General features: G+C 36.3%; 1 protein-coding gene across 3 annotated transcripts in view; it reads left to right on the top strand.

The window, feature by feature from the left end:
* Positions 1–22,055, top strand: part of Nkain2 (sodium/potassium transporting ATPase interacting 2) — a 978,239-nt gene that overhangs the window by 189,636 nt on the left and 766,548 nt on the right. The gene's annotated exons all lie outside the window — the stretch shown is intronic.

Genomic DNA, 22,055 nt, shown 5'->3' on the forward strand with positions numbered 1-22,055 from the left:
CAGCATCTGGGGTCCAGTGTCCTCTTCTAAGTTCCTTTGATTGTGATAAGTTCATTTCCTTACAATTGTAGGGCTGAGGTTCTTATCTCAGGTTTGGCTGCTGGGGCTGATGCTGTTTCTAGAAACAATTGCAGCCTTCACTAAAGATAACTGCACTTTTCAAAGCTGCCTGAAAATACCTACTCGCAGCTTTGATGGCCCATTGTCTCCATAGGCATCTCTATAGCTGGTGCTGAAGACAATTGCACTAAGGTTTGAGTCACAGTGGATGTGTTGTAATTCTGCTCCCTCCCCAAAAGATTTACACTTAACGTGTCATATAATAGGTTGTGGTGACTTTCTTTTAGTTTTAAGCTTTTATTTGTTTCTCTGAACATTGTCTGGCTGTGGGTCTCTGAATTACTCCTATCTACTGAAGGACAAAGCTCTTCTGAAAATAGCTGAGCACCCAAACCCAGTTGTTTCTCCCAGGACTTTCTTACTTCATTCCCCCTTTCCCCAATCCCACTCACTCCCAGAACATCTACAAAATCTATTATATTTCTCTTTCCCAAGGAGACTCTTGAGTTCTCTCTTAAGTTATTTTTGTTACTTGGCCTATCTGGGTCTGTAAATTGTAGCATAATTATTATTTACGTAGCAGCTAATATCCACTTGGGAGTGAGTATATATCATGTTTGTCTTTTTGGATCTGGGTTATGTCACTCAGGATGATTTTTTTTTTCTAGTCCCATCCATTTGCCTGAAATTTCATGATGTTATTTTTCTCAACAGCTGAGTTATACTTCATTGTGTAAATGTACCATAGTTTATTTTATTTATTTATTTATTTATTTATTTATTTATTTATTTATTTTTTGCTTGAAGGACATCTAGGTTGTTTTTAGTTTCTGGCTATTACAAATCAAGCTACTATGAGCATAGTCAAGCAAGCATCCTTGTAGTAAGATGAAGTATCTGTCACGTATATTCCCAGGAGTGGAATAGCTGTGTCTTGGGGTAGATCAACTCCAAATTCTCTAAGAAACCACCATATTGATTTCCAAAGAGGCGATGTAAGTTTGCAGTCCAACCAGCAATGGAAGAGTTTTCCCGTTTTCCACATCCTGGCTAGCATGACCTGCCACTTATATTTTTTATTTATCTTAGCCATTGTGACAGGTTAACATGGAAGCTCAATGTCATTTCAATTTTCATTTTCCTGGTGGCTAAAGATGATGAACATTTCTTTAAGTGTTTCCCAACCATCTCTGTTTAGATCTGTGCTCCATTTTTAAATTGGATTATTTGATTTATTGATGTCTAGTTTCTTATTGGTCCTCTACCAGATGTGAAGTTGGTGAAAAGCTTTTCCTATTTTGTGGGCTGCTCTTTTGTCCTATTAAATATGTCCTTTGCCTCACAGAAACACTTTAGTTTCATGAGGTCCTGATTTTTAGTTGTTGATTGATCTTAGTGACTGTACTGTTGGCATTCTGTGGAGGAAGGTATTTCTTGTGTCAATGCGTTTAATACTATCAAAAACAATACCATTCACAATAGCCACAAATAATATAAAATATCTTGGCATAACTCTATTCAAGCAAGTGTAAAACCTGTATGACAATAACTTCAAGTATTAAAAAAAAAGAAATTAAACAAAATACCAGATGACGAAAAGGCCTTCTATGCTCATGAATTAATAAAATTAACATAGTAACAATAGCCAACTGGCCAAAGCTATCTACAGATTCAGTGCAATTCCCATCAAAATTCCAAAACAATTTTTACAAACCTTGAAAAAATGATACTCAACTTGATATGAAAAAAAAACCCAGAATATCTAAAATAATCCTGTATAATAAAAGAATGTCTAGAGGTATCATCATCACAGATTTCAGGCTGTACTATAGAGCAATAAAATAAGAGCGGTTGGTCATCACATAAAAACAAGCAGGTGGCCTGAGGAAATGACCCAGACATAAATCCAGACACCTATGGACCCTTTATTTTTGGCAAAGAAGGCAGAAATATACAACGTGAAAAAAAAATATTCAACAAATGGTGCTGATCAAACTGAATGTCTGCATTTAGAAGAATACAAACAGACCCATATCTAGCACCCAGCACAAAAATAAAGTCTAGTTGGATCAAAGACCTCAGTATAAGACGAGATCCACTGAACCTAACAGAAGAGAAAATGCATTCTTCATTTTAGTACTTAGTGAGCACATTTGTTTTTGGTAGTTATGAGTTTTCGCTGCACAGGGAGATCTTCATCTTTCAGGGTTCTGAAACAGTAGTGCTGCTAACACTAGTGATTGGCTACTATCTTAGTAATTCATTGTAATCATTTGAAACATTATGATATTTATAGTGAATATTATATTCAAGCCGTGTCTGTATTTCTTTTGATCCAGAACCTAAGTAAAGAATCAATCTACTTGCTTTCAATATGCTATAAGTCAGTGGGTCTCAACCATCCCAATGCTGTGACCCTTTAATACAGTTCCTCATGTTGTAGTGACCCCAACCATTAAATTATTTTGTTGGTACTTCATGACTATAATTTTTCTAGGTCATAAATTGTAATGTAAATATCTGCTTTATAACCCTGTGAAAGGATTCTTTGATGCCCCTCCAAGGGGATTGTGACCCATAGGTTGAGAACTATTGCTATTGCTATAAGTGAATGAGCTAATGGATATTACTTATTTGGATAATAAAATCTTGCTAAAGAAGTAAATAATTGTCTTCTCTTGGATGATCTCTGAAGTTTATTAAAACTGGACTAATTTATTAAAGAGTAGTGAAGTGTGTCTGTGTATGTTTATTTCCTTCTATGAGAAAGATCTTTGGAAAATATCAGATAACCTGGTTTAATTCAGATCTATTCTGTGCTTTGTTATAGTATTAGAACATTTTTAGGAGAAATTAATGAATATAGATATAATCTGAAATTACCAGTATATGCTTGCATGGTTGACTTTAAACTAAAATGTGTACATATTCCTGGACACTTATACACATTTTTCTCTGTTACAGGTAGCTTTGAAGGAGGTGGGGAGGGGGTGAAAGGGATATGAGTGGGACAGGGAAGGACATAGATAACAGAGGAGAGGGAAAGAGGGAGAGAATGGAGAAAAAGAGAATGAGAATGAGATTTATTGTTTGGTTGTAGTATTGACAAGTAGATGATTCTGACAACTGCCACAAATTTGTCTATGAGTCACATGGTTTACAATTCTCTACTTCAAGTAAAATTGCAGAGCAACCTAATGGACTTGTCAGCCAACCTATGATTAAAGTAATTTTTGATGAAGGATCATTGACTCTTGTCATACAACTGAAAAGGAGGTCAAGGACTTGAGTGGCATTGCTGCAATGAAAGGACTTTGTTCCATTCCTATTTATTTCTGTGAACAATGGAATTTTATTATAATAGCAATAATAATCAAACAGGATTGGTGCTGGGTCCTACATCCTTATCTTAGTAATTAGTTACAGTTTTACATATAATATGTATAATATGTGAAACAGATATGGGAAAAATCCAACTCTATTAATATCGTTAAAAGACTAATTTCCACAATCAGTATTAGTATTAAACAAAGATGATAATTTTACATGTTCACTTAGTAATTCTCTTCTCCTAATTATGATTGTTACTCAACTCCGAAGGAAGGTTTTAACACCTAGATTTGTGTGGTCATAGGGAGTTTAAAAAATTGAGGGCTGGAGAGATGGCTCAGCAGTTAAGAGATCTGGCTGTTCTTCCAGAGATTCTGAGTTCAATTCCCAGCACTCACCAGGTGCCTCTCAACTATCTAATGCCCTCTTATGGTGTGCATGAAGATAGCATACTCATATACATTAAATCCATAAGAAAATCTCTTTTAAAAATTAAATTGATTCAACTTTACAGCAGGTATGTGACATAGGAAAATATTTAAATATTAAATCTATTAGGATAAAATTCACAAAAGATGGAAATATGACCTTAAAAAATTAATAAGTCTGATGTAAAGCTTCATATAGTCATTTATAATTTTTAGGTTATTTTAGAATTATTAAAATTATATAATATTTTATTTCAAACTATTATGATTTTTAGTATTAACTATCTATACCTGTCCTAATTAGTATTGCTATTGCTCTGAAACGACACCATGACCACAGCAATTTTTATAAAGAAAAACATTTAATTGGGGATAGCAAATAGTTTAGCGGTTATAGTTTATAGCTTATAGTTACAGTTCAGTATTTTTATGGCCGGAAATATGGCAGCATGCAGGCAGACATGGTACTGAAGAAGTAGCTGAGAGCTATACATCTGAATAGGAAGTCAGCAGGAAGTGACTGAAGAAGCTGAGAGCTATACATCTGAATAGGAAGTCAGCAGGAAGTGACTGAAAAACATGTCTTCCAACAAGACCATACTCCATAACAGTGTCTCTCCCTACCAAGTAATCAAACATATAAATCATTGTTATTCAAACCACCACGATTTTGTAATTTAAACTCATCATGAAAAATTTAAATGTAAATCTCAAAAATTTTAAGGGGTGCAATAAACACACACACATACACACAGAGGTAAAACCAAATTTTGAAGATGAGCAGTGAAAGAAAGAAGACTGTGGGAATGCTTGCTTTTTCAGTGTTGTGGAATTTTGCTATAGGAATTAAGGTCCCGGTTTTGACATTGGCAGTAGCTCATTTTTCTTCAAATCTCCATGAGATTCAGTACAAATCACAAACATTCCATGTGTTTTTGTGCCTGGTGTGTTGATTTAAAAGCTGAGTCACAACCACATCTAAATTCACACATTCCTCAGAAGTACAGGTCTGATTCCCAGCCATGACAAGGAAGACAAATACTACAAAGAATAATACACTTTTCTCCATGTGCATATAAAAACTGTATTCCCATTCTATAGTTCACAGCTAGTATCTCATACCAGTATAGCTAAATCAGTGTATATTCTTTAATTTTAAAAATGGTGTTTTTAAAATGTTTATTTTTATCTAAACCTTTGTAAGCCATAATTTTTTCTTAGTGAGGTTATTTTCTTTGTGTTGAAGCTACTAATAGATGGCTGTAGAAATGTCCAAAAAATAGTTGCCAAGAAAGTTTGAAGAATTTATTGATTGTTCTTGTAAGAAAAAATTGAATAGATCATTTAATGCTGTTTGAGAGTCCTTTACTTTAATGAATTGCTTTAAAATTAAAGCAGTTCTCTACTTAGATGGTGGCATTTTCAACTAGTCATGTAAGCTTTCCACCCACAGTTATTGCTTCAGCACCCCATTTCTTTTCCAGGAGTGGACTCCAGCTGTAGAAATACTCTTCCATTTCTGACATGCATTCTTATACCTGTGGCAAAACATCTCAAGATTGCAACTCACTCGCATTTTAAAACTCTGTCTCTAATTCTGCTTCTATGATATTTTTACCTAATATGCACATAAGACTTCCACTGAGTTCTTGAACATATCTGGATGGTCCATTGATCAAAAAAATATTTTCAAAACTTCTGTTGATGTTAGCATGTACACTGCCTACCAGGAAGATCAGTTATTCATAAAGGTAGCCAGGATAGTATACCCTTTTCAAGTTTTTAATCCACTCTTCCCAGATGGTTGAGAGAAATCATTATCTATTGCAGCTGTAGCATTATGAAATATAATCCTTAAATAATAAAAATGAAACATGAAATTGTTCCTTGTTTCATGGACACAAAAATGCCTATTGTGTTATAGACCTGAAAATAGCATCCATCTCATTGTGGCATTTTAACTGGAACTCTTAGACAAGAAGTCGCATTGTTGATGAACCTAGTGAAGTGGTTTGAAAATGAATGTTCCCCCTAGGTTCATATATTTGAATGCACAGTCATCAGAATGTGGCAGTACTTGAAAAGGTTTACAAGGTGTAGCCTTATTAGAGGAAGTAAGTAACTGAAGGGAGGCTTTGAGGTTTCAAAAGCCTGTGCCATGTCCAGTATCTCTTCTTATTGCTTGCTTATCCAGATTAGAATTCTTGCTAACTTTTCCATCACCATGGCTGCATGTGCACCAACATGCTCCCATCATGATGATAATGACCTAGACCTCTGAAACTGTATACAAACCCTAATTATAGACTTTGTTTTCTAAGACTTGTCTTGGTAATGGTGTGTCTTCATAGCAATAGAGTAGTGACTAAGACATGTAGTATTTTGAACAGAATTTTTCTTCTTAGCCATAGGTATCAACAGTGGACATATAGAATTCACATTATAAACTGATGTTCTGCCATTCAAAATTTGATTTTTTTTCATTCATAGAGCACAAGCAAAATTGATTTAGCATAATGATGAAGGCTCCTAGTACTTTTCAGAATGTTAAGTTACCATTTGCTGGACTATGTTAGTCGAAGCTAGTACGGAAGTCTTTGTTTTCATAATTTGATTTTTTTCTCTCTAGATATGAAAGCCCCAGAAGGCATTTTTGTATCATGTCAGATAGGTCTGTTTCATCTACACTAAATATCTGTTGTTCAGTGTGGTATATTCACCAGCTGTCACAGCTAGTTCTTCTAGACAATAAACAAAGCACACATCAGAAGCAGCTACTGTGCTGTGTGCTACTTTACTGTGGAAGTGTCTACTTGATGTTGTTTGTGTAAGTTGATAAACCACCATTTACTAATTTTGTCCTTTTCAAACCTTCCTATCATTTTGGCTTTTTCCACTGGGGAGTGAGGTGGGTGGGTCGGGGGAGCTATGCCCTCACTCTGACTTAGGGTTTGGTTCAGGAGAACATGATTGCTATTCTGTCTAAATGACTACGTCTTTCTATCAGCAACAGGGCTGTTGTGCTTGCTTGTCATTAATGTGTTCTGGGGTGACATAAGTTTTATTTCCTTCACCAATGTTTCTTTTAATTTACCACTTGGAAAATTAGCTCAATATGCCTATTTATTGGCCTGTCTTGGTTCTTGAGCTCCCATACTTGCATAACTGAATCATTTCTAGATTTTGAATTAAAATTATGCAATGCAATATGTCTCTCAATTTAACAAGAAGAGGCCAGTACTTAGTCCAGTACTGTTGTATCTGGAAGAGTCGATAGCTTGAGCGAATGGGAAAAGGCGGAGAGATGTTGAAAGGTAGTGATATATCTGGAGCACATAAACCACTTATCAGATACACTGATGACATCTGGACAAGAATGTTATGGAAAAAATACTATATTCATGACCTGAGGTCTCTACACTGATATCTTCTAATGTAACTGGTTTCTACAATTTTTCAATTTTTGGTCATATGATTATTGGCTACAGTTTGGGAAAGCTTACAGTAAGCATAAAGCATTAAAATTAATTCAATAAGTTGAACTTCATATATGAAAAATTATGTTTTGTGACACAATACACACATACACACATTTATATCTAGATGACTTACTCTAGAAAAAGTGTTAGACTTACTTGTCATTAATGTGTTCTGTGGAGTCATAAGTTTAATTTATATTTATATGTATATAAAATATATTTATTTAATAAATATATTAGTTTAGATATATATTATTTTATATATTTATTATTATAATATATGCTTATATTTTAGTATATAAAATACAATAAGTACATATTATAAATATAAGGCTGTAGTTACCCTTCTTGTGTTGGAGTTTTCCTTCTAGTAACCTCTGGAGGGCTGGATGAGCTTAAAGAGTTTTAGGATATTTGCTAAGGAGAGCTACAGAGCCAGCACAGAAAGCATCTCAAGAGTGAGAAGAATGTTCCAGTTAACCTAAGTAAAAGGAGTTGGAAATCTGAAAAGCCCTTTGACATCAGGCAAGGAGTTGAAGGATTTGAAGACTTTTGCTGTTTTTCAGTCCTGTTTTAGTCCAGTATTTCTTTATTCTCTTTCTTTTTCCTCCCTTTTAGAATAGTAATGTATGTCTTGTGCCATTGTATGTTGAAAGTATGCGAGCTTCTTTTGAAATTTGATTTTCTAGTTGATCACAGTTAAGGGATTGCCTTGGGGCTCAGAAAAGACTTTGGTCTTTGAAACAATTTTAAAATTGAAAGCTATGGGTTCTTTTGAAGAAACACATTTTGCATTATGAAAAGGCAAAAACGCTTCTGTGGGAAGGGAGTGGAATGCAGTGTTTTAAATGAGAATGTGCTCTCCCCCCATAGATTCATATATTTGCATGCATAGTCCCCAGTTCATCAAGTGTCAGGGAGAGGTTAAGCAGTGTGGCTTATTGAAGGAGATTGGGCCTTTTTGGAGGAAATTTGATACTAGGGGTGGGGCTTTGAGGTTTCCTTCTCCCTCCTCCCTCTCCCTCCTCCCTCTCCCTCTCCCTTTTCCCTCTCCCTCCTCCCTCTCCCTCCTCCCTCTCCCTCCTCCCTCTCCCTCCTCCCTCTCCCTCTCCCTCTCCCTCCTCCCTCTCCCTCTCCCTCTCCCTCCTCCCTCTCCCTCTCCCTCCTCCCTCTCCCTCTCCCTCTCCCTCTCCCTCTCCCTCTCCCTCTCCCTCTCCCTCTCCCTCTCCCTCTCCCTCTCCCTCTCCCTCTCCCTCTCCCTCTCCCTCTCCCTCTCCCTCTCCCTCTCCCTCTCCCTCTCCCTCTCCCTCTCCCTCTCCCTCTCCCTCTCCCTCTCCCTCCTCTTCCTCTTCCCCCTCCCCTCTCCCTTTCCCTTCACCCCTCCCCCTCCCTCTCCTCTCCTTTCTGTAGATCAGGATGTAGATCTCAGGTACTACAAGCTACCATGCTCTTCACAATGATGATAAGCAACTATGTATTTAAAAGTGTAAGCAACGTCAATCAAATGCTTCTTTTTATGAGACTTGCCTTTGCCATGGTATCTCTTCACAGCAATTGGACAGAGACTAAGGCACATAGCTTGTTTTAAGAGACTAGCATGAACGTTAACAGATAATAAACAAAGGTTAAGGTGTGAGTGCAAAGGTTGTACGATGGTTAGACATATAATTTGAGATGAAAACATGGAGCATGGGAGGATTCCCCAGCAACAGGAAGAGACTATTGCAAGTAAAACTAGGTAGTAAAATAAAATGGCGACTCAAATGCCTATTGGAAATTTTACATCTCAAAATCTCTCCAAGATCACAGGAAACTTCAAAGAGGATGAAAAAGGCTTTGTGTAGCTTGAATTGATTTTTTTCCCTTCTTAAGATTAAGGTAAAGGTCTGGGAAATAACTCAGTTAGTAAAATACTTATTGTGCAAGTAGGAAGACCTACTACCCATCTTCAGGACCAACAGAAAAAGAAAGCCAGGCCAGGCATGATGGGTTGCACTTAATACCCTAGAATTTCTGAAGTTGGGACAAGTAGGTTTCTTATGGTTAATGGCAAGCCATCTTAAACTAATTTGTGAGTCTCAGGTCCCTAGAGATACTGTCTCAGAAAACAAGAAGACTGGCTCTTGAGAAACAATATTCTAGGTTGAACTATGACTTCCACATGTGTGGGCTCACATGTAGAAGTGCATGTTAACAAATAACCACACACACACACACACACACACACACACACACACACTCACGTAGTGTCTGCTATAAAGTTTTGTTCCAAGTGTTGTCCTTTGTGTGTCATATTTCTAGAGGGAAAACAGCAGAACACAAGAAATCTTTTTGAATGCTCATGAAGAGCCATGAACAAAGGACAAAGGAAGAGGCTGAACTCTTCTTCGATCCCATCCCTACAGCTTTTGATTTATTTTTCTGTCAAGAGATAATGATATCGCAGAGGAACAAAATCAAACATTCTGTAGGCAAAACATATAGTTGAGGGAAGGAAGAAGGAGAAAATATAGGTCTAGGCAGTATTGTAAAACTTGAAGTTGATTCTACACTTCAATTAAGATGAAAATCTTAAGGAGATGATAAAAATATGAAAAATTGGGAGAGTGGCTACTGAATTACAGAAGACATGGAATGATGGCTGGATCAGAAGAGAAATAAATGAACACGTTCATATGTTAACAACCATCAAAATCAGAACAAATTAAGTTTTAACTTTTATTAAATATAATGCCTTTATTTATTTATTTATTTATTTATTTATAGACAGGGTTTTTTTATGTAGCCCTGCCTGGCCTGGAAATTACTGGCTATTTAGACCAGAGTGGCTTAGAACTTACAGAGATAAATCTGCCTCTGTTTCTGGAGTGTTGGCATTAAAGGTATGTACTACCATACCTGGTGAATGTGATGGCACTTTAGAATCAAGATATAAATATGTAAAATGGTAAGTAGGAATTTTAAAGTTGGTTGCTTCAACTGGCAAAGCTGAAATGGAAAAGCCAAAGCCAGACTGACACAATTAGAATAATCCAAGTGGATAAAGAAGAGAGCTAATATTTCTCCAGATATTCACTGTCACTTATTGCTTTATCCTTCCTGTGGGAGCTGATAAGTGGTTCTTTCTTCATATCTCTATAATAAATTATATAGCAATACATTTAAGAACCCATAACCCTAGTGAAACTAATGAGGGATAATGTCCAAGCCTAACAGATATCTAACTTTGAGGAACACAAGAAATAGTATAAACTCTCCAAACATTGCTTTCCCTATGTGGTAAAGCAAGCATGGCAATAAACCAAGCTTCCAGGTCTGGTGGTAATATAACTATTTGTAGTATAATCCAACCAAGTTTGATAAAGTATATAACATGCATAGCATACATAATGCCACAAGACCACTGTAACTTTTTTTTCTACTATTAATTTTCTTAGTAGAATTCTTTAAGCATCAAGTTTTATGTCTTTCTATGTATACCATGTTTTCTATCGGTGTTACACTGTGCGGATTAACCTGATTATTTCCTGATAATTAATAAGTGGCAATATAATAATAGATGGTATGTGGAAAACTGACTTAATATAAAAAAAAATAGCAGATTTGACATAGAAGGATTTTATATTGAAAAGAATATTCTTGTCTGTGATAAACAGAATTTTCTTATATTACCCATGCTTCCAGTGTAGGTGCAGCTATTCTCAGCTTAGGGCACATCTGTTTCTGATCTGAAGATACTCCAGCATGCACAATAGCTTTATCGGCGCCCCATTTGCTTACTTCCTATACTTGTACAAAGCTTTTAAAGGTTGCCTTTTGCGGTGAAGACCATAAATGATATAGGAGGCCAACAGTTAGGAATTTTGACAATCAGTGCTTTTAGAATGATCTACATCCAGGGTATGTTCTCCGCAGTGTTATGGGGCTTATAAATTTTATTTATGTCTCATAAAGTTTTATATTCTAATATTTTCAGAGGACATCCTTTATGCTATGTTCTGTGCTTTCATTATATTGGTAACTGTCCATTTGGGTGAAGAATAAGATTGCAAGTATGTTTTATGCTGTTTCAGAAATATGAAAGAATTTCATTCCTTTTCCAATATGACAGTGCTACAGTTGATACATATTATGGTTGGGCAGTGAGCTAATTGTGGGACAGAACATAAATTGAGTTCCCTCTCATGACACTGCAGTAGATAATAAAATGTTTTCTTAACCAAGTAGAAACTTCTAAAATGGTGTCAGATTGCCCAGAGATATCCCTACTACCCCCACAGAACACTGAACTCTGGCAATTTTCCTAGTGAGCAGAAGCCAGCTTATCCTTGAGTAAAAAGCTGGGGCTGAATTTGGCTCTTTTACCCAAAGGGCATCCTGAAATGAACCTCAATTTTGAGGGAGACAGAGAAAACTATGATTTTGTTTTTTCCCATCTCAGAGTCTGATATGGCATCTAGCAGCCTCCTGGTATACCTCAGGGGACCCTTAGCAGTGCATAGAAAGGCTGTATGTTTTTGTTTGTTTAAAAAATCAATTTGCTTCTAAACATCCTCAAATATTTACTACCTTGTGTGGAAGGAAAGATTTTGGTTTTTCTCATTTTTTGTTCTGCCTCTGGGAAGAAACATTTCTGTTTGCTTGCCAGCTCAAGAGGGATGTAGACATAAATTGCCACTTTACTGTAGGTCTTGTGCAGCTGTTCCATAAGCAAATAGCTAGGTTTGAACTGTATTTTTTTCTCCAGGACTCTGCAGCCTTATAGTGACAACGGAAGAAGAGCATGCTTACCATTTGCCGCCCCAAATAATGTGTGTCCAGCCCTCAAGTTAAATTAAAATCATCAGTGGGTACATTATTCGTTTTATAGGAAGCATTAAATCTGTATTTTCTGTTAAATATGGTCTCCCTCAATATATATTATAGATCCAGCGCATGTATAACGACTGCCTATCAGTGTCCCTGTTAAATGTTATTGTAGAAATAAATTAGTTCCCATGAAGTGTATTAGTCTTCTTTAGCAACATAGCAAGTTTCCAAGAAATTTAACATTCATCCTTCAGTTTGTGTCATGATATATTTGCAAGCAAACCAAATGGTGATCTCAGTTCCTCATGTTAAAAACTAACATGAACATTCAACTTGACAAAGCAAGCTCAAAGTTTTGATTTGTAGTTTTCCAGAGGAAAGACACATGGTAGAGAAAGTGTATTGATTAGACTAATTTTGTTAGTCTGTTGATGTTTGATATACTTTCCATATACGAGGCTCTGTCTGCAAAGCTAGATCCAAAGAAAAGAAAGACTTAAATCCTGTTCCAAACTCCTGCAAATGCTCTGGGGGAGATGAGAGGTCTGATGAACACAGTTAACATCAAGAGTACATAGTGGACACTCATAAGACAAAGTGACAAGAAAAGTACTTTGATTTGAAAAGGAAGTCTCAGACAACTCAGCATTGAAGAATGATGGCCATCCTTCTTGACTGAACCATGTTAGCTAAGCTTTTACAAGAAGTAAAAGTAGAGGTGATAATTCTTGCCTACCTAAGGGGTTCTGGAGAAGGCTACAAAATAACTTAGACAAGGGGCCAAGCCTAGCGACATGAATTTGCTAAAGAAAAAAAAAAAAAAAAACCTTTTATCCCTTAGACTAGCTCCATGATAGAAACTGTTTTAAAGAAAATGCAATTTAAATGTGATCAAAGAGTAGGCATACCTAGATGAAATAGCCTTTGTAGATTTTGATTCTAGCAAAGTCCTCAACAACCATTCTTGCTCCTTTGAACAAAGATTGTGTTTGTAAATCTCTTCTGAGGGTTTTCTTGGCTGCTCAATGCTTGAGTAGTTACTAAACATTCAAGAAATTCATTATAAAAGAGAAAAAACTCCTCCAATCCAATTTTCTGGGTGTACATGTTTGCTCTGTCATTTCTTATTACTATTATTTTAACAAATGGTTAATAAAATACATGGTTGGAATCAAGTACTGAACATACTCATGTGGAATTGTTTTGATTTTACAACAAATTAGGTGGCAATCTTGATAGATGGGAGTGTTTCTCAATTCATTATAAACTTCATAGATCAGAGAAAAACCTAACTGTAGACACTAAATGCTCTGTGCTGAGAAAATTTTATGCCAAGGGAGACTATCTCAAAAAGAAGACTGTGATAGTGACAGGGGTGATTTATTGAATATTTGGTTGTTTTGATTTCTTTTCCATGTATTTTCTCTTTCTTTTATTTTTAAGTTGGCCTGGTGTCTTGTATTGATTTCTACTGAAAGAGAAACCTCAGGTCTATTAATAAAGGTAATTAGTAAACAAAGAAGACAGAGGTTTATTTTGTTTTAAATTTTAATTGTGAATGGATGCTTTGCTTGCATCTATGTCTGTCCGTATACAACTTGCATGCTTGATGACCTCACAGGCCAGAAAAAGGCCTTGGATACTCTGGTACATTTGATACATCAAAACCATTTGATACAAATGGTTTTGAGCCTCTCCATGTGGATGATGGGGTACTCTAGAAGAGGATCCAGTGCTCTTAACTGCCGAGCCAATTCTCCAGCCCCTAAAAGTTGTTGTTTGGTTTTTCAAAACGTGTTTTTTTTTTTTTTTTTTTTTTCTGTGCAGCCCTGTGCAGTCTTAGAACTCACTCTGTAGACCAGGCTGGCCTTGAACTTATATAAATCTCATCCTGTGCTTCATGGGTACTGAAATTAAAGGCATGTACCACCATAGCCTAGTTCTCCAAAGGGTTTTGTTTTTTGTTTTTGTTTTTAATAAACGAAGTCTAGCAGAATATGTTCATTATTGTTGACTGTGGCCTACTATGGCCCCTCATACTAAAACTTTAAATGTTGTGGTATTTCTACATAAACAGAAATCAGAAAAGGATTTGTTTGATAGTTGGAAATTACAGGTTTCTTAGTGAGCTTGAAATAGTTCACATCAGTATTAAAACTGCAAAAATATTATGTATACACTAAAATTTTAATGCTCTAGTTTTAATGCACAAAGTTGTCCTTTCTTATGAAAATTTCAAATTCTTGGAAATATTTTCTTCAACAACTTTCACTGTCAAATGCCTTACACTCATTTATATTTGGGATACCAAAGACATTTTGTTCTTTTGTTTCCATAGGTTGCAGATTGCTTTTTGCTTAATCTGAGTCTCTGATAAATTTTTGAAACTGGCATGTGAGAAAAGTTTCTTAGCATACATAGCGTGAAAATATTCAAGGCCCTTTGTTCTCATTTCGAAGACTTAGTTTTGAGTAAGCATACCTCTGATGGATGTCATTTTGACATTTTCATTCATATATCATTACAACCAACCCTCCCTCCCTTTCTCCCTCCTTCCCTCCCTCCCTCCCTCCCTCCCTCCCTCCCTCCCTCCCTCCCTCCCTCCCCTTCCCCTTCCTTCCTTCCTTCCTTCCTTCCTTCCTTCCTTCCTTCCTTCCTTCCTTCCTTCCTTCCTTCCTTCCTTCTGCCTTTTCCCCCAAATAGTCCTCTTTTTTGCTTTTAAGTCATATGAATATTCTTACCTCCTTTCTTCACTTTTAAGATACCATCTTTCTTTCTAATGGCCTCTTTCTCATTTTAGCCTAACACACACAGACACACACACACACACTCACACATAGATACACAGAGACACACACACTCACACAGAGACACATACTGACACACACTCACACACAGACACACACACACCCTCACATTTTAGATTCCATATATGAGAGAAAACATGGCATTTGTTTGTCTGCAGCTGGCTTGTTTTGTTTGCCTGAGTCTTCTCTAGTTCATCTTTCTGTAAATTCCATAATTATATATTTTATGGCTAAATCAGTTTTTGTCCACATTTTATGTATTTATTTGTACCTTATTTTATTTATTCACTCATCTGTTACTAAACATTTGTCCCTTAGCTAATGTTAATGATTCAGTAACAAATAATGGATATAGAAGCATCTCTGTGGTGTGTACCCAGGAGTGATATAGATGGCTCACACAGTACATAATGGCTGTTTAGATAATGGCTTCAACAGAGACTGAATCTACACCTTCCTCTTTCCCTCCACTCTCACCAAGCATTTGTAGCCTTCATTTTTTTTGACAATGGCCATTCAGAGTCAGGTGAGATAGGATGTCTAAGGGTGCTGAACACTTTTTTCAGATAAGGCATTGACCTTACCTGGAAGCCTTTGTGTGTGTTCTTCAAAATGATAAACATTTCTCTAAGAGATAATTTTTCATGTTGTGTAATATGTGATCACTTAATTTCACAGATAATTTTACCATACTAAAAAATGGTAAAATATAATTTGACATTTTAAAATAGACCCAGCATTTCATTTTTAGATACATTATGATGGTGTCACATGAATGAATTACTTAGAGACAGATTTCTTTGCTATTCTAAATCATAGTTTTATTATTGAAAGAATATTTGCAATTTGTATAATTGATTTGATATTTTATATATAGCAGTTTGATTACAAAGCAATATTTTTGTGAACTCTGTCAATAAGGTGTAATGTAAACAGTAATCAGAAAATAAAGGTATGAAGACCTTAAATTGACATTCATATATATTTTAGGCTGGCATGTTCTTAGTAGCTAATTTTATAGCTAGCATTTACTAAAACATGGTGATTTATTATATTTCTCATGGAATATCCCTGTAGCTGTCTCTATAAATATGGGAAAATGGACCTCACCTATAAAATCTATTTTATCTTATTATTGCTGCCAGTTTACAGCAGTACCAAGTGGTTGGAAGGCAGAAGCAGAACAAGCCTTATGTTCTTGTAGCTCTCAAGCTGTCTTCAGGTGATATGTAATGCCAAATGTCCTGGCTTGTAGCTCATTCCTAATGTCTCTATTGACTGATACTGAATAATTGGCAGGAACTTTTTGAGACGTTTGTCTCTTTGAACTTGAATGTGTCACTAGATGGAATCTATTAATTTTTACTCTTCAAAAAGTTGCATGTTAACATAACTTTTACTTTTCTTCCTTCTTTCCTTTTTTTTTCCCACTTCCCTTCTTCCCTGCCTCCATGCTTCCCTCAAATCATATTTTCTGGTCATTAAAATTGTGGGCTTATTACTTAACTCGTGTTGGTTTGGCTTTGGTGTTTAAAATAACAAATATGGAAATAAAACCTTAACTTTTCATAAACGTTTCGATGATTTTGTATTCTGTGTGAGTACTTTTCCCACGTGTGTAGATGTGCACTTGAGAGGCCAGAAGAAGGCCCTAGATCCCCTAGAACTGCAGTTAGAGATGGACGTGGACTACCATGGAGATGCTGGAAACTGAAGTCTGGTGCTCTTCCAGAATAGTCAGTGCTCTTATCCATTGAGTCACCCCTTTGAGACCAAAGCAACTTCTGATAACGTAGTTCAGACATTTCGCTGCTGTAAATGGTGATTTTTTTAATACTGACTTGTTCAGTTTTATAGCATCCCTTTAATTAAAGAAACCATAAAGAAAAAGATTAGGCATGGAATTTTATATAATTAATTCAACATATATAGTGAGAATCTGTATGGACTATACTCGTGAGATTTTGAAAAAAAATGTGCAATTTCTCCTGTGCTGAAAAGGCTTAGTCCATATCTGTTATTTTTTTTTATACAACTGAAGAAATGTTTTAAAATAAAAAAAATCTGCATGACAGAAACCTTATTAACTTAAAAATTGTGAACCAATCTGAGCCCTGAAATCATGGCATATATTTCATATGATTAGAACTAAACAAAATAATAATATGCTCTAATTAAAATTGCAGTATGCGATTGATTTTGGAAGTTGTAATAATTATCATTAAACTGTCATGTCCAGGGCCAGTTCTTATTGAATCTTGGTACATATCAGAATTTCAAGTATTTTGGGAAAGGCATGAAATACTATTTGATGAACTTAGAGTTATCATATGTAAAGCATATAAAACATTTTTTACTAGAACGCAATTCACAATCACAATTTATTAATGAAAAAAGAATATATTGCTAACACACTTTTGATCTGGTAATGTTTCTTGTTTGTTAAGGTTAACAGTAGATTTCTTCCTAGACTCCATAGTGGTACTATATATTTTAGTGGGGCTCATGTTAGGGAGGTACCATCAGGAAGAGCAAACAAGCTGTCTATAATTGCTTCTTCTTCTCACTTCATGTTTCCTCTAACTTACTTTTCTTTCATGATTGTGTGTGTGTGTGTGTGTGTGTTGACTTCTGAAGTGAATGCTGTATGTTTTGCTCAATAGCACTCTACTTATCAAGGTAGAGTCTTTTTGCTGTACCCAGAGCTTCCTAATTCCTCTAGTGTCTTTGTAGCATATCCAGGGGATTTTTGCTCTGCTTCCCAAATGCTGCAATTAGAGGAAGTCACCACACCTACCTGCCCTGCTTTTACATGCTTCTCCAGCATCTGCACTCTAACCCTCATGCTTGGATGAAAAGCACTTTATGCAGAGAGCCATCTCCCTAGCCTTTAATTTACATTTTCATAATTATACATTGTCTGTCGCTTTCAACACAATAAATGTTGCTTCATTGTTTAAGGCTTTATGTCTTTCATTTTATATTGATTACCTTATGTATGTAAACATTTGTTTGAGGAGCAAGGATATGCTACTGAAGTAAATATAGTTCATTATTTTTTTTATGTCCGTCTTGGGTGTATTTACATGCATACAAATGAAATTAAATTGTCTCCCAGGAAACTTATAAGAGGTTGCATTTCAGTCCACGAGTTAATGCAAATCATAAGGTTACATCACTTGAGTATAATTTGGAAGCTTGGAAGAAGGGCGAATAAGCAGACAGGGTAGAGTGGGCCTGACTCTGGGCCTTGCATTATTCATGAAAGTTGGATTTTACTATTACATTCTGAGGTATACAGCTCCTGCCTCATTTGTGTGGCTGCACTGTAAAGGTCAGTGCGTGTCTGGGTCAGCCTGCCATGTGGGCCGAAAGATGATTTTGCTGCATCTTTATTTTGAGGAGATGCACTGTGCTTTCTCATTGCCTCCTATATTTCTTGTGTTCGTTGCTACTTTAGCTGGAACACTTACAAGTTGAGAGCAATCATGTTTCATTCTCTAAGGTGTTCTCAATTGAAACATGCATTAAACAAATCGTTCCCCAAAGAAAAAGAATGCTCATCCAATTAAACTGAGATTTTTAATAAACTAGAATAACATCCTCATTGCAATGATGTTACACTGTGAATTATAGAGAAATACTTGTATTTGTTGAAACATGGTACTGCTTTATGGCATAGAAAGAGCTGACCAATAGAAAGACTTGAACAAAAAGTCCAGAGGTCCATTTCAGATGGAAACAGATGTTCCCGCAGGATGTCATAGATTGGAAGCTATGTTTCTCCCAATAGCAAATTAGAAAGAGGAATGTCAGAATATTAGACCTAACAATAGGATGCTTGGGCTCTCTGTCTCTGTAGCTCTACTGTCTTTGTTTAATCGCTGTCAGTAACTTTGAGTGTGATACAAAAGAATGTGAGAACACTTTAATAGTGTTCCATATACTCACAGCCCAATAAACAGACCATCACTTTAATTCAAAATGGAGTGAAAGAAAAAAAAATACAGGTATTCTCATGATATGCCAGGCTTTTAATAGACAAAAATGGACAAATGCCTGGCGTTTCAGCATCTTCCCACACTATCAAAATGATAGCTCAAGATTCTGTGAGAGTGTAACAAGAAATCATTTTAGCATCTATCAGTTATCTCAGTTCTTGGCACGCGCATGTGCGCGCACACACACACACACACACACACACACACACACACACATTTTGTTAATTAAAGGTGAAAAATTCCACAGACAAAAAGAAGTTCCCAGAACTTGAATTTTAATAAATGCAAATGAGACCAAAGTGAGACTAGTCACGCAAGGCTCCAAAATGGAATACTTGTCTTGTGTTTACCTTGCAATTCATTAAATATTGCTCAGCTGAAAGAGAAGCTTCAGGAGTGAAGATAAAAAGGGAAAGACTGTATTTGAAATAATACAGAAATAAAGAAAGTTTCAAGAACATGAATTACCAACCTTTCTTCATATTCCTATTTAGAATTTGGGTATGGGGAACATATTTTCTCATGAAGGCAGACACAAGAGGTTGGCAGCTTTATTATCTCTTTTTCCTTCTTTTTGCCTCCACAAACATAATACTTCATCATTCTCTTAATAATTTTTTACATTTCCTAAAAATATACTGTGTGATTTATACTATTAAAATATGAATGTATTTCATGTGAGTGTTATTTTTCTCATTAGGTGAAAAATATTTTTTCAAAACTTCAATCAAAGTGTTCCTGAATGATTAACAGACATCTTTTATAGTAGCAAAGTGCAGCCTGTTGTTGCATGTGTTGCTCCTTAGAAAACGTGTTAGAAATCTTACCAAAAAAAGGAAGGGAAAAAAAGACAACATGACTCCTTATTTACCGCTAGTATAAAGTGTAACCAAACTGCATATGTTTCTGACTCTCCGGTGTATAAAATCAGTAAAGGCAGCTGTTTGTTTGATATCAGTGTGAATGTCAGCTCTCCAGCACTTAGCAGACAGTTTTGCGTAGAGCAGGTGGTCAAAATATTTAAGTTTAACCTGTGATTTGAACAGAAATTATACAGATCTTTTCAAAATGGCCTTTACTTACCTAAATTAGTGGACTAGATAGGTTTTTTTTTTTTTTTCTTATGTTGTGGATAAACTTTTATGGTAAATTGTATCTGTAAGTTAATTCTTACTAAGTGTACATATTGGTGAGACTCAATTTGATTTTCCATTCATTCATCAACCCACATCACTCACATCCATGTACTTTTCTTCTTCTTTCCCCCCAATATGTCATACTTCCCAGTGCACACAGGTAGCTATTGTGTTTAGGTTATTTTCATTTCTTGTTTCTATTTGTGTGTGAGAGAACATGTACTAACTTCGCTGTGTCTTCACTTAGTTTCCCCAGATAACATGCGTTTTCCCCTATTTCGTGCATGTTGCTACAAATGACACAATGTAATACAATACTTCATTTACTCTGTTACATATAATGCATATATATCAATTTAGATAAAGTCTACATATGTGTAGTATGTGAACAGGATTAGAATAGATAGATTTTACACTAGTTCTATATTGAATCTTTTGGGAAGCCTCCATACTGCTTTCCACAGTGAATGCAGCAATTCACTCTCGCACCAATGGTATATAAGAATGTGTTAGGTTAGAAATTAGACGAAAGAACTTGAAAACAATTATGGGGGATACAAGATCTGTTTTCATACCCAAGGTAGATGACCAATTTTTTTTTTGTGCATGAGTACTGAGAAGGTCAATTTCATCAAACAAGAATTGTCCAGAATGACTTAAACCCTCATGATCAAGTAAATAATTTCAAAACTATTAGTGAAAAAACTAACAGCTTTACTCAAAAGAGAACATGTGACTCCTCCTTTCAATTATATAGACAACTTGGCATTAACAATCATAATGAGTCAATATGTTTCCTAAAGTGTACCATAAGTTTTCTAACAAAATAAATATATGGGAATGTAGACTGGAAAGACTAACCTTAGGAAGAACTAACTGGATGGCTTGCAGTGTTTTAAAAAGATATTTTGTTGAGGAATATGTAAAAGGTCGCATTCTTGATGAATAGTTATTGTCCAGTATTTAATATTCACTAAGTACAATGTGCATCTCTTTTCTTTCTTTTCTCTCTCTCTTTTTTACATCATCATTATTATTATTAATTTTATTTATTTATAATTCATCCCTTGTTCCCCTCATGGTCCTCTTCCCACAGTTTCTCCTCTCATTCCCCCTCCCCTGTCGCTAAGAGGATGTTCCTCCCCCAACAGGACTCCTCCCTCCATCGGGCCTCAAGTCTCTTTAGGATTATGTGTGTCTTCTCTCACAGAGGTCAGACCAGCCAGTCCTCTGCCATATATCTGCTGGGTGTTGCGGCCCAGCTCCTGGATGCTACCTGGGTGGTGGCTCAGTGTCTGGGAGCTCCCAGGGGTCTGGGTTAGTTGATTCTGCTAGTCTTCCTATGGTGTCACCCTCCCCTTCAGTTTCTTCAATCCTTCCCCTAATTCAGCCACAGGGGTCTATGACTTCAATCCAGTGGTTGGGTATAAATATCTGTGTCTGTCTCAGTCAGCTGCCAATTGGGCCTCTCAGACAACAGCCACGCTAGGCTCCTGTTTGTAAGCATATCATACCATCAGTAACAGCATCAGGCCTTGGTTTCCCTAACCCCCAATGAGATGGATCCCCAGTTGGGCCAGTTTCTGGACTACTTTTTCTTCAGTCTCTTCTCCATTTTTGTTCTTGCAGTTCTTTTAGATAGGAATGATTCTGGGTCAGAGATTTTGAATGTTGTTTGGTAACCCCATCCCTTCACTTAAGGCCCTATCTACTGGAGGTAGACTCTTTGAGTTCCGTCTCCGTACTGTTAGGCATTTCGGTTAAGGTCACTGTAATTGAGGCTTGAGAGTCTCTCACCTCCCAGGTCTCTGATATTTTCTAGAGGGTCTCCCCAACTCCCATGCCTCAAGGATACATATTTTCATTCATTCTGCTTGCCCTCTGGGCTTCTCATCTCTCTGTCTGCCCAACTTAATCCTGTTCCCCTTATCCCCTGCCCCTCCTCTCTCCCACCTTGGTCCCTCCCTTCCTCTGCCTTCCATGATCATTTTCTTGCCTGAAAAGG

The sequence above is a fragment of the Arvicanthis niloticus genome, chromosome 30, assembly GCF_011762505.2.
Source record: "Arvicanthis niloticus isolate mArvNil1 chromosome 30, mArvNil1.pat.X, whole genome shotgun sequence".
Classification (NCBI taxonomy): domain Eukaryota; kingdom Metazoa; phylum Chordata; class Mammalia; order Rodentia; family Muridae; genus Arvicanthis; species Arvicanthis niloticus.